This window comes from Anoplolepis gracilipes, chromosome 4 (assembly GCF_047496725.1).
Source record: "Anoplolepis gracilipes chromosome 4, ASM4749672v1, whole genome shotgun sequence".
NCBI lineage: Eukaryota > Metazoa > Arthropoda > Insecta > Hymenoptera > Formicidae > Anoplolepis > Anoplolepis gracilipes.
Window position 1 is genome coordinate 16395937 of NC_132973.1, and position 12613 is coordinate 16408549.

The window sequence follows — 12613 nt, forward strand, 5'->3', positions numbered from 1 at the left end:
TACTATATCTTCGAATCGGTGTTTTTAGTTCATTACTCGGTATTATTCACACAAAATCATTAATTCAGAGAGACTTCGAGACTAGCATATCGCGAATATTATTAATTAGTTTCCAGTTCTTGCATTTACCGTCGTATAAATTTATTCTTGATTAATTGTTTCCATTGTCACTATTATATTTCCTCTCTCTTTTTCGATTTTCACGGCGCTCACAATACATATCGAATTCTATCTATCACTTTCAAAGACATTTTATCTGAATTTTCATTCGCAGTAAATTTATCTCTATCAACAACATAAGCGTTGTATCATTTCTTCTTCAGACAATCAGATAATATTAATGCTGCCTATCTAATATCGTTTAAGCGTCCATAACCTGTCCGCGCGTGAAATTATAGTCAAAGAAAAGTTCTATTAACTAATGTTATAATCTTAATAATATTATAGATCCACATTCTCGTATACACTCGCGTGGCAGTGTATTCCCCAGTGGTTCCTGTAACGTATAATAATTTAGTGAAGTGAGTACGTTGTCGTTATTATTAAGATATATTCGTGTAATCATTAACCATATTGTATACGTGTAATTTACTCGAAATATACATACCTGTGTCAGTTCGCGGCCCCTGTCCATTCCGGGCGTCGGTCATCTTCTCAGTGTCAATTTTTCTCGTTAACCTCTCGCGTCTACACACCTGTAAATATCGAGATAAGCTTTCTAGTCTAATTTTAATACCGAAATTATCGGGCAAATTAGTGCTACTTATCTGACGAGGTCATCCTTCCTTCACGCCTACATCGGGCTCTCTCTTTCATCCTGCGGCGACGCGCGCCTCTCTCAGGGCGTTCGGGCTATCCTGTGTCGGTGCGCGCCTCCTCCAGCGCGTTGTTGTATTCCTTATAGCTTCTTTTTTTATTTTTTTTTCTCTTTTCTTTTTTTTTTGTCCGCTCACCTGTCGCAAGATCCGCGACGTCCGCCTTGACATACCCGGAGCCTCAGATATCTGTAACATATAATTGAAAAGATTAATATTTTATTCAGACGTCTTCATAGGAAGTGACATTAGACAGAGAGCGATAACCATCCTTACCTAAACCGTAGTGCGCCTTCTTCAGGGCGATCTACATCCTTCCTACGTCGCGCGCTTCTCTCAGGGCGAACGACTCTCATCTCAGAGGAGCGCCTCTTTCAGGGCATTCCGACTCCTAGCGTGCAGCTCGCCTCTCTCAGGGCGATCTGCCTCCTCTCAGTCCACGAACCGCGCCTCTCTCAGGGCGTCTCTCACAATTCCTCCGATCGCTCTTCTTGGTCTGAAATATAAAATAAATATTAAATTAAAGTAAATTCATTAAGGCTCACCCTGTCCCCACAACCCGTCAGATAAAGTCAAATTAACTCGTTTAGCAATTTACATTAGCGCGTGTACGAGCCCCTTATCACCTATCATAACCGTCCCCCTTGGTTCTGTGTGTATGTTTTTTTTTCTCTTCTCTTTTCCCTTTTTCATCACTCGCGTTACTATCCCTAATCCCGGTCTATACTCCCCCGTGTATTCAGCCATGGCTTTGATTATAATTTCACTTACCTCCTCAGCTGCGTCATGGGTCGGTCACGTCGATCAGGGCGCGCTCACCAACTGAAGCGCCTCATCCGGTCCTTATATCAAGGCGGCCTTACCTAACGGTCCAAACGGGTGCTCCTCCAGCGGATAGTCGAAACCCAGCGTCCGTCGGGATTCACATACCCTCCACCAGGAAACCATACGGCTGAATCCTCGGCTCCTGACGCGTTCCACAACGCTGTCACTCCACCGGCATCCAGCGGGGCCGTCGCTTCCTCATATAGGCCCTTACCGCCTATCGAATACCGTCCGTGGCCCGTGCCCCCGCCGTTGATAGACTTCGGAATTACGCAACCAAGGATCATTTCCTCTCAGCCTTTCTTCGGGCAAGTACGCATCTTGCCGGCCGCTAAAGTACCTATCAGTTTGCCTCTCGATACTCGCCCGTGATTTACTCGTCTATTCGTCCTGTAAAATACAAGAAAATATAACCGTATATGTATGTTTAGTATAAAATAATGATAAATACATAAAAATTAGTATATGATCTGTATTCATTGTCTACTCACTTCACATCCCCTTCATTACCTATTACGTCCCGACCGCCAGCTTCCGGTGCACCGCTACGCTGATCGTGACAGGTTTACCGCTCGGCCACCGCGATCCGCGTACACCAACCACCGCAACCGCACCTCGCTTACGATCCAGGACGTAACAACTGGTGACAGCGCGGTGAGATTTTACCGCTAAAAATCAGTGCAAAAATAGAAGTAACTCTTCGTTATTGAAAACAAGTACATTTTGTTAAGGAAATCTTTCTTTCTTAAATTATCATCGCGAATTATTCTTTTTTTTTCTTTCTTTAGTCTCGAGGAAAATTACAAATACATGTTACGATTAAAGTCTCTTCAAATCTCAAACATTAAATAAATCGATCATTGTCCATTATCCTTATACCTTAATATTACTTTCAAAATTCTTCGTAAAATATATGTATCCATGTTATAAATATCCAAACTAATTTAACCACTAACCTCTTTGGTGATAATTACCTGTTCATAATTGTCAGAACTGATGATTGTACGCGATTCCGTTTTCGCATACCTGCAACAAAAAGAAATTATATACACACAATCGTTCGCAATCGCGAGTCCTGCTATACCATCGATAATAAGTACTTACCTTTAAATATGGTTCAATCCGACGATCTCTCGGGAAACATAGAACGCGAAAACCATGAGGAAGCTTTTAGAGATCTACGCGAAAAGGAAAGAGAATTAAAAATCCGAACTGAAATGTTGGAAAACATGATGCGCGCGTTCACTAAAAATCTACTCGGTTTGCAGGCCTCGAGCTCAGCGGACGTAACAAATAACGCGCCTCCATCGTTAAACATGTCGAACGCCTCGTATAACGGTATCCAGCCCACGACCTCAGCCGCCGGAATAAACGGTTCTCATTACCCGACGGGATATCCGAAATCATATTTGCGCGACGCTCTCGAACTGGTGCCGAAATACGATGGGTATAACATTCCCGTGCTACAATTCGCTAGGGCATGCAAAAGGGCAAAGGAATCGGTACCGTTGGTAGACGAAGCATTATTTGTCCGTATGCTACGAAATAAATTAACGCACCACGCATATTTAGCCGTAGAGGATGAAATCCACCCGACCGTGGAAAAATTTCTCGACTGCCTCAGGAGAACTTTTGGTCCTGCTAGAAGCTCGAACTATTATCGCGGACAATTAAGCATAGCGTACAAAAAGCCGAACGAGCACATACTTGACTACATCGGGCGTGTTAAAGATCTGAAAACGGCCATAATCGAAGGAGATCAAGTCCAACTCGGTAGACCGTTATCCGAAAATGAGATTGCCGGAATAGAAGGTTTCGCGTTAGAAGCGTTTTACGAAGGACTTCCACGCGAATATAGAATAGAACTTCGCGCTGAAGGATATAGTAGCCTTCCCGACGTCTGCTCTAAAGTGCTCACAATTAATAAACGTCTAGAAAGAGAGGAGATAAGATACAAGAGCACTCGAAACGCGAACGGTAACAATAATCACAATAGTAACGCTGCACCGGCCCCCGCGACGCAGATTCTCCAACGCAATCAGACTGCGGTAGCAAATAGGCCGTCCGGTCCCGGGGACGCATACGAACGAAAAATTTGCGGGTACTGCCAAAAGATTGGACACCTCATACACGAGTGTCGTAAACGACAGTATCGCGAAAAGTACAATAACAATAATAATAATAATAATTTCAATAATAATAATAATTATTCCAATAACTCTCATAATATGCACGCTAATGCAAATTCTAATAGTAATATGAATAATTCACCTCCGCGAAGTACGGTAAACCGAACAGAGGTCTCGGTCAACGGAGCGTCCCGAGGCCCTCTCCAAATCCGCTCCACCCTCTGCATGGAAGGGAAACCAGATCCCTTCACGTCCTCCGAGGAGACGACGGAAACGTATCAGCCGTCGAGCTCGCATCACCGTCTTTCCGAGGACCAACAGTCTTCATGCTCGATACAGGAGCACAGCCTAATATAATAAAGAAAGGTTGCATTAAATCCGATATTCAAATCAACAACAAGGAGACTATCCAATTAACGGGTATCACCGAAAATGTTGTCACCACTCTGGGATCCGCCATAGCATACGTTTCGGAAACCCCAGTAGTTTTCCACGTGGTAGCCGACGAATTCCCTATAATCCCACAGGGCATATTAGGTTCGTCGTTCTTCACCGAACATAACGCGTGCATTAATTACGGTAATAAGGTAATCACGTGGCGCGACTGCGCGTTCCCATTCAAGGACAAGGAGTCCATCGTCATACCCCCACGTATGAAGCTGGGAATCACGGTCCGCATAGCTAATCCGGAAATTAAAACGGGTTACCTCGCCCCGATACGCGCCCGCGACGCGGTCTTCGCCGGAGATGCGCTTGTCACGTGTATCAACGACAAGGCATATCGGCATTACGAACATTAGACGAAGAAATCGAAATTATAATACCTACCGTTACGCTAACAGAAGTTACGAAAATATCGCAGGATTCTCCTGCCAGGGAGCTCCTGAAGCAACCCTCTAGCCCATCCGGCGATAGCCCCGTCAAAATTCAAGCGAGCAGAAGCCTTCCCACCCAAGAAGCACGCACTGCGCCTGCAACGATTCAAGATAATTTTAATACACGCAAACATAAGCAACCAAGCAAATCACACAATAACACAAAAAACAAGATACACGCTGAAAACAACAAACAAACAAACTTATCATTTAACAAACAAAATACGCTACAAAAGCAAAACACATCTACTCTCTCTTCTCCTCTTCTTAATACGCCAACACAAAACGTTGATCCCGATCAGCATCCCTACGGGCAGGAGCACTGCCTTCCTCTTGTCGCATCAAGGTGCGGCGTCGACTTAGGTCGACATCCCAATACCTCTCCCGATTATCCCTCATCCTTTTCTACAAAAAATGCAACACTTCAAGCTACAATCGTTTTTACGCACAAGTCCCTTGATTCTAATACTATTATCACAAATCATTCTCACATTACTTACACAGAAAGGGGATCCTTATCTCCGCCGGCGAACGACGATGCCGCTCTCGCGTTGGTGCGAACCCCTTCCTCTGTTCTCAGCCCAGGCGGTCAATCTTCTATAATTGCTCTTCCGTACTTTCCTCTAAACCCCGCAGAAGCGGATGACTTACCTCCTTTGTGCGTAGTTACAAATAAGCAACCTGAAACAAATAATAATACACCTCATTACACACCCATCAATCAGCGTACAATAAATCATACAAAACACAACGACATACATAAAATGCAAATAGTTAATATGGTAAACGAGAAGATACACTGGAAAAACTTAAGGAACTCACCCGAGATACTCACCCAGCGCGAACACAATTACACGGAAGACACTACACCGGACAGAATTACTCAAATAATACGACTCTTGCGCCTTGATCATCTTAACGACCTGGAAAAAGAGAATATTTTCGAACTAATAAAACGACACAGTGACAGATTCTACATATCAGGGGAATATCTGGACCAAATTTCAGCAATCACTCACAAAATATACACTTCGGACGAGATACCGATACACACCAAACAGTATAGATTCCCGCTAATACATCGAGAAGAAATAAATAAACAGGTCAACGAACTTCTTCAGAAAAATATAGTGACACCGTCCACTTCACCGTACAGTTCCCCCGTCTGGATCGTTCCGAAGAAACCGGACTCAGCTGGAAACAAGAGATGGCGAATGGTCATCGATTACAGAAGGCTCAACGAAAAAACGCTGGGAGACACCTACCCTTGTGACGTCCCGCAAAAAAATTTCAAATTGAATTTTTCAAAATATAAACGTACCGCTAGAAATATGAACACAAGGTATGAGATATACATATATATCTCAAATTCAGCTTAATAAAATATTTAATCGAGCAAAATATTATATAGCTATTAAATTGGATATTGCTTGCCTACATATTGTTATCAAAATAATACTGACCCTTATCAGTAAAGAAAATCATATAATTACAACCATCAGACTACTTTACCATTTGACTCTCTAAATAATAGTTGAAAATTTCTCTATTAAAATATATAGAAATATATGTCACTATAATATCAGAATCGCAAAAATCCAATAAATAAATTATGCAAACGTAACACTACCTCAACCCCTTTTTCTCATAATAAAATGTAAATCTACATGGAAGACTCTTTTCTCAGTGTAACTAATGAGGAACTAATAATTTCGAAGCATAATATGACAAGCATTACTATACACACACATATATATACATATACGTATACCTATATATATATATATATATATATATATATATATATAGGAAAAGAACTAGTCTCCTATGCTAAAGTAAAAGGAGCCAAGAGAAAATTATAAATTCATAAATGATAGTAATAAATTATGATAATTGAATTATAATAATAACCTCTTCCATATAGATGCTATAAAAAAAAATAAAATGTCAATAAGAAATATGTAATACAACAAGAGAGGAAGCTAAAAGAAAGTCAAATATGAAATGTAATTAATAAGCGAAAAGAAAATAATTAATGATGAGACATAATAATTATAAGAATGAATATTAACTTTTATTATAGTTAAATTAATAAGTCTCTCTTGCTGCAAAATGAATTATAATATAAGAGTACGAAATTATTTTATAAGACAAAGAGTCTCTCATTCGCGTATCAAAAAATCAATAATTAGACGACGGCGAGAAAGACTCGATGAAACCGAATATTATTCTTATCTATCGACGCAGAGATTCAACGAAGCTAAATATTATAACAACTCGCTTTTGAAATTTACCGCTAGATACCAACTTATAAACTTTGCAATTTTCATCGAACCTATTAAGATTATGAAGAGCTCGCCGCTTCTGACGTCTTCGAAGGCGGAGAGTCACCAGGACCAAAAAATCCATCTCCATCCGGACGAAGTAGCCAACCCGGGAAATCTTGGGTCCACTGGATGCCTGGAGGGAGGCGACCCCGCAGTGGGGACGGACCGCAGGAAGTCAGTCGATCTTGCGGACGAAGTCAGTCGAAATTCAGCAGTCGTATTAAACCATCGCAATAAGAAAGTCGTCTCCGAGTCTTTATTCACTGCGTCCTAAAATCAATTTTAACTTAGTTCGTCAGCTACTTTGTGTCGTCAAGGTAGATCTTTAAAATACTTTATTTTCTCGTCTTCGCGACTCGTCTTATATCATAATTTAGAGCTGCGACTCACTCTACTTTATAATTTAGAATTACTACTTTATTGTTAAACAATTTCCAATTTGTGGTACAGTGCGGTTGTACCTTTTACTTTTAAAATTGTAATCAATCATTACTATACTAGCAATCTCTGTAAAATTTTCAAGCTTTTAAAATACATAGTTGCTTATTTCACGATATTCACAAGTTAATTATTTCAAAATAGTGATCCTTCACCCTCAATCAGTATTTACTATAAGTAATTTAATATTGATTAAATATTTAACGTACGTCTGGATCTTGAGCGTTAACGAGACCCGGGATAGAGCAGAGTGACGTGCCCCTCGTGTTAGTTCGAGCAGAGCTGAGACTTAGTCGATGAGCTGCTTGAATGTCGCTTGATTCAGATTGTCAGCCTATAATGAATAATAATTTCTTAAATTAGAATAAAATTTTGATTATAATTTATAGTAAATGCCTGGTTCCCGTCGCGCCGGTAAATGACATAGACAATTACGTGCCGCTTTACGACAGAGACAGATTTTGAATAGTGATAACGGCCTCGACCAAGTAGAAAAAGACACAAAAGACAATCCAGTTAGCGTACCAGACAATCAAAGAATTGTCGTAGAACTTTTCGACCAACTTCCTACATCTGACTCATTCGAAGTTCCCATCTCGCGAAGAACCTTCGAATTTATTGACTGGCCCGGACCGTTGGTTGAAATCGAGCTGTGTCCTGCCTCAACCCCTGCTAGTGACATCCCTGAGAGAGATCCACGACGACCCGTGTACGAGAAGAAAGCCCAGGAAAATCAGCAAAGTTAGAAGCATTAACAAAGGTAAGTCATAATTTCAAACACACACACACACACACACACCACATATTATATACATCCTTATTATTAAATTATCATATTCAAAATTGAATATCACTTAAATAAAATAGTATATATACATACTGAATTATAATCAACTGCTCTCATTATATTAAAGTATTTTCTTTATCATTTCATAATATTATTTTCGAACATAGAGCACGTAAAATTTTGTTATACATATACATATATAATATAATAAATAAACATAATAATAGTAATATCTTCACAACAAATACATTTATATTATTGCTCATGTAATAAACTGTTCCACCCTTAGCTCCTACATATATATATATATATATATATATATATATATATATTATAATTCAATAAAAAAAAGAGAGAAAAAAATAATAATTAATAAAATATATATATATTATAAAAAATTATTAACGATAATAATAATTTCATATAAGACCTTTAAGATAAATAAAATATTATTCAAATTTTTAAGACATACGTATAAGTGCTTATGAAACGATAAAGTTTATTCTTATCAATAAAATTAATATTAAATTACTAATTATTGATTTTTCTAATTATAATAAGGAAATAAACAAATAGAATATAATAAAAAGAAAGATTCATGATACTTATCTTAATAAATAACGATATGAATAAATAAGGAGCATCCATTTTATACTATCCATTTCCCTTTTCCATCGGAGACGGTGATTTTTTTTTTAAATAAATAATATCGTCAGCCTCCAATGAACCATATTCCAGTGTGAATTTATTTATTTTGTATGATACCTTCCCACTTGATATCAAATCTGCAAAAACATATATTTTATTTAGTACATATATACTTAATCATAAGAATAATAATAATATTAATAATAATAATTGCTTTACTATAGAATAAGAAATTAATTCAAAGTATTCATGAACCATAAAATCTCTCATACAAATAAAATAATTGATTCCTTTATATTCGTTACTATATAGATATAATTTGTCCAAAACTCATAAATAAATTTCCATCAATTTAATTAACAATTTATATTAAATTAATTTTGTCTCCCCCCCCCCCCAGAACAATAAATAACATAGTGATCACAAATATTCATTGTCCTTTCATATTCATGCTCGATCTAGTAATATTCTTTTCTTTTTTCCCTAGACTCAATTGCGAACATACCTTTACATACATAAATTTTATATAAAAATTTATCATTTTCTTATTAGTCGTAGATCTTACTAAATAAAATATCAATTTTTACCAAATAAAAAAAAAAAGGGGAAGAAACATCATAATAAATACCTACTAATAACGATGAATATAGTTAACCTGTTCTCATGTAATTCATTAGTACAGACAACAATAATTGCTTAAACACCAAAATTTATATTCCATATGAAACTATTAATCACATACCTTACCTTCTTATCCGAAGATCCTTAAATAACCGCCGATTTCTTTGTCAAAATAATAAATACTTCCAACAACACCTTAAGTCATATGTTCCTCCATAAGCCATAGACTATATAACTTTATAGATTTACCACTCTTACACCATTTTAAATTGAAGGATCAAATTTAGTCCACCAATTAAACTCGACCTGAAGAACCAGGAAATAAATATTAAAATTCTATGTATACCCATTAACACATATATACACTCACATTTACATATATATATATATATATATATATATATATATATATATATATATATATTTATCAAAACGACCTTTTAGATTTTAATTTATAAAATATATATATACAATCAATTTTAACCTTATTATTACTTCCCAACAAAGTAAATACTCCATAACAGAAATCCCATTATCACAAGACCTTTCATAACAATAAAATAAGAAAGAAAACTGACAGAAAACTTGGTGTCGTGAAAGGCACCCTTGGACATACATATATATATATATGTCCAGCGACATTCACAGAGACGCATAATAAAAAACCTCTCACCCCCCTAAAAACATAGAAAATAAAGGTGCCAGAACCCCATATTTGAACACTCCTAACAACAACCCCTGAACCAAATTTTCATCCCCTTTTACTCAATTTATAATAAAACCGAGTCAATTTGTTTATAAATAAATAATCAAGTGACATACTAAGATAATAATTTTAATATATATTTTCATATTAGAGTAATTATATATATTAAAACCCTTCATACACATATACTTATAAACATGCCGTTTGTTAACTAACAATAATTTATAAACAATATCATATTTTTCTCATCGAAATTTTAGTCAATTCATTATAATTAGACTCCTTTATAATTACAAAAAATTATTTTTCTTACATAAGTTAATTTACAAATTACTTGTAAAATCAAATAATAACGAATCTATTGGAGATACGAAATTAGAATTTTTCTCAGTTATTCTATCCTACTTGTAAATTAATAATCTCTAACAAATTTTTCTCCTCATGATTAATTAACAATAACGTTATATAATAACAATAAAAACCACAAAATTTTATTACAAAATAAATAAATAATTAACAAAGGTTCTAATTTGCTTGAAACTTTAAGGATACACTTTTTAGCCAACTTTACACATTTTTGCCGCCATTTTGATTTTTTTTATTTCCGGACCTAATGATCCCAAATACCCTTAAAATTTCTTATTACTACTAAACTAAGATTTATGCAAAACTTTGACTAAATTAAGACAACTTTAGAATTTTGCTATTCAATAGATCACAAATTTGCACCTGAAAGGTACAAATTTAACTAGTTTATTTTATGCAGTATTTCCTGTAGATCTTATAACCAAAATTTCGTAAACTCACCCCTAATCGGTTACAAAATATTTCTATATGTTTATAAGACGTCAGCCATCTTGTTCTTACTGGTCCATCCTGGGAAGACCGGACCAATTCCATTATAAAGGACTTGAACTGACGATAATCTGTCCTTAATCTCGACTCTCCAAATCACTCCCTATAATAATTAATTAAATGAATTAATTATAAGAGTTATAAAGCTTCTTAAGTAATAAGTTAGGATAATACTTAATAGTCATTACTGAATAATAGAGACAAAATCCTACTTTAAAACCACCCTATATACACATCTTATATACCAAGCCTCAATTGTAGTGGTTCCCGATCAGTAAAGAAAATCTCCTGATTATCAAAAGGGTCAAGACTTAGCTCTCGGCGACTCCCTGGGTATAGCCGGTTTAAACAGGTTGCCCTAAAAAACTAAATAGAGAGCAACTCTGGTATTGACACCAAGGTGGACGATAACAGTGGATCGCGAGACGTGACAGCGAACAAAAATTGGTGGCAGCGGTGGGATGACTATATTGGATTTCTGAAAGAATAAACCATTCTAGTAAGAAATTCTTGCCTAAAAAACTTGATCTATAACGATAATTTTGAATCATGAATATTCGATCTCAATCTTCCAGAACTGCCTCTGAACATAGTGATAGTGATACTACTATCATTACTCCTTTACAAAAACAACAAGCTGAAATTGAGGTTATGATGCAACAATTACGGAATAAAAAAAAACTCGTACGGGAACAACAAACTGTTTTAAATATGCAACAAAAAGAATTTGAATCTTTGAGAGAAAAATTTGACGCGGAACAAAACGCTGCTGTTGACATAAACAGTCTCACTTCAATATTAAGCTCATTAAGACAAGAAGTTTCCTCTTTAAAAACCTTACCAAATCAATTAAACAATCTAGAACAAAAGGTATTCGAAATGCGACAACAAGGCTTGTCTAATCTACATGTACAAGATTACATAAGAAGTTTGCCTCAACAAGATAATAATAATACTTTACCTGATAATGCAATCCCGAAACCTCCAGTTAACAATGGCAATCTTCCTCCTCCATCCGTTTCGAAAAATGCCCCTCTGAATATGGATCATATCCAATTAGCCTCTCCCATTTGTATTAAAGACATCATTGACTCCATTCCCAAATACGATGGCCATAAGATGTCCGTATTTCAGTTCTGTAAAACATGCGAACGAGCATTAAATTTGATCCCTTCCTGGCAAGAGGAATTTTTATTACCACTAATAGTAAACAAACTACAAGGACATGCGTACGCAGCAATAGAAGGAATAGAATATCATAATTTGACGGATCTAACTAATCGACTAAAAAGAGTATTCGGTCCTAATAAATCGGTTGACCAATATCGCGGAAAACTCGCTAACGTTTACATGAAACCAAATGAAAATATTTTTGATTATATAGAGAGAGTTAAAAAATTAAGATCCGCCATTATAGATGGAGAACTAACGATTCACGGTAATTTGAGCGAACAACTTCGCTATAATATTGAAACAAGAGCTTTAGAAAATTTTATTAACGGTCTTCCGCCGGAATTATTGATTCGTGTCAAGCTAGAAGGATATTATTGCCTTGAAGATGCAATCGTTGGAGCCATTCAACTAAGT

The 12613-nt window shown here is 36.4% G+C and overlaps 1 long non-coding RNA gene across 1 annotated transcript; it reads right to left on the reverse strand.

Annotated features, from left to right (window-relative positions):
• Nucleotides 1-367: 367 nt before the first annotated feature.
• On the reverse strand, nucleotides 368-8186 carry LOC140664998 (uncharacterized). Its single transcript, XR_012046522.1, has 15 exons — nucleotides 7935-8186; nucleotides 7619-7743; nucleotides 6980-7241; nucleotides 5664-5838; nucleotides 5467-5567; nucleotides 5145-5325; nucleotides 4598-5049; nucleotides 4197-4282; nucleotides 3912-4117; nucleotides 2745-2818; nucleotides 2615-2666; nucleotides 1587-2308; nucleotides 1092-1311; nucleotides 608-1004; nucleotides 368-496 (listed from the first exon to the last, which is right to left on the reverse strand). It is a non-coding gene; the product is annotated as an uncharacterized lncRNA (long non-coding RNA).
• Between the last annotated feature and the right edge of the window lie 4427 nt (nucleotides 8187-12613).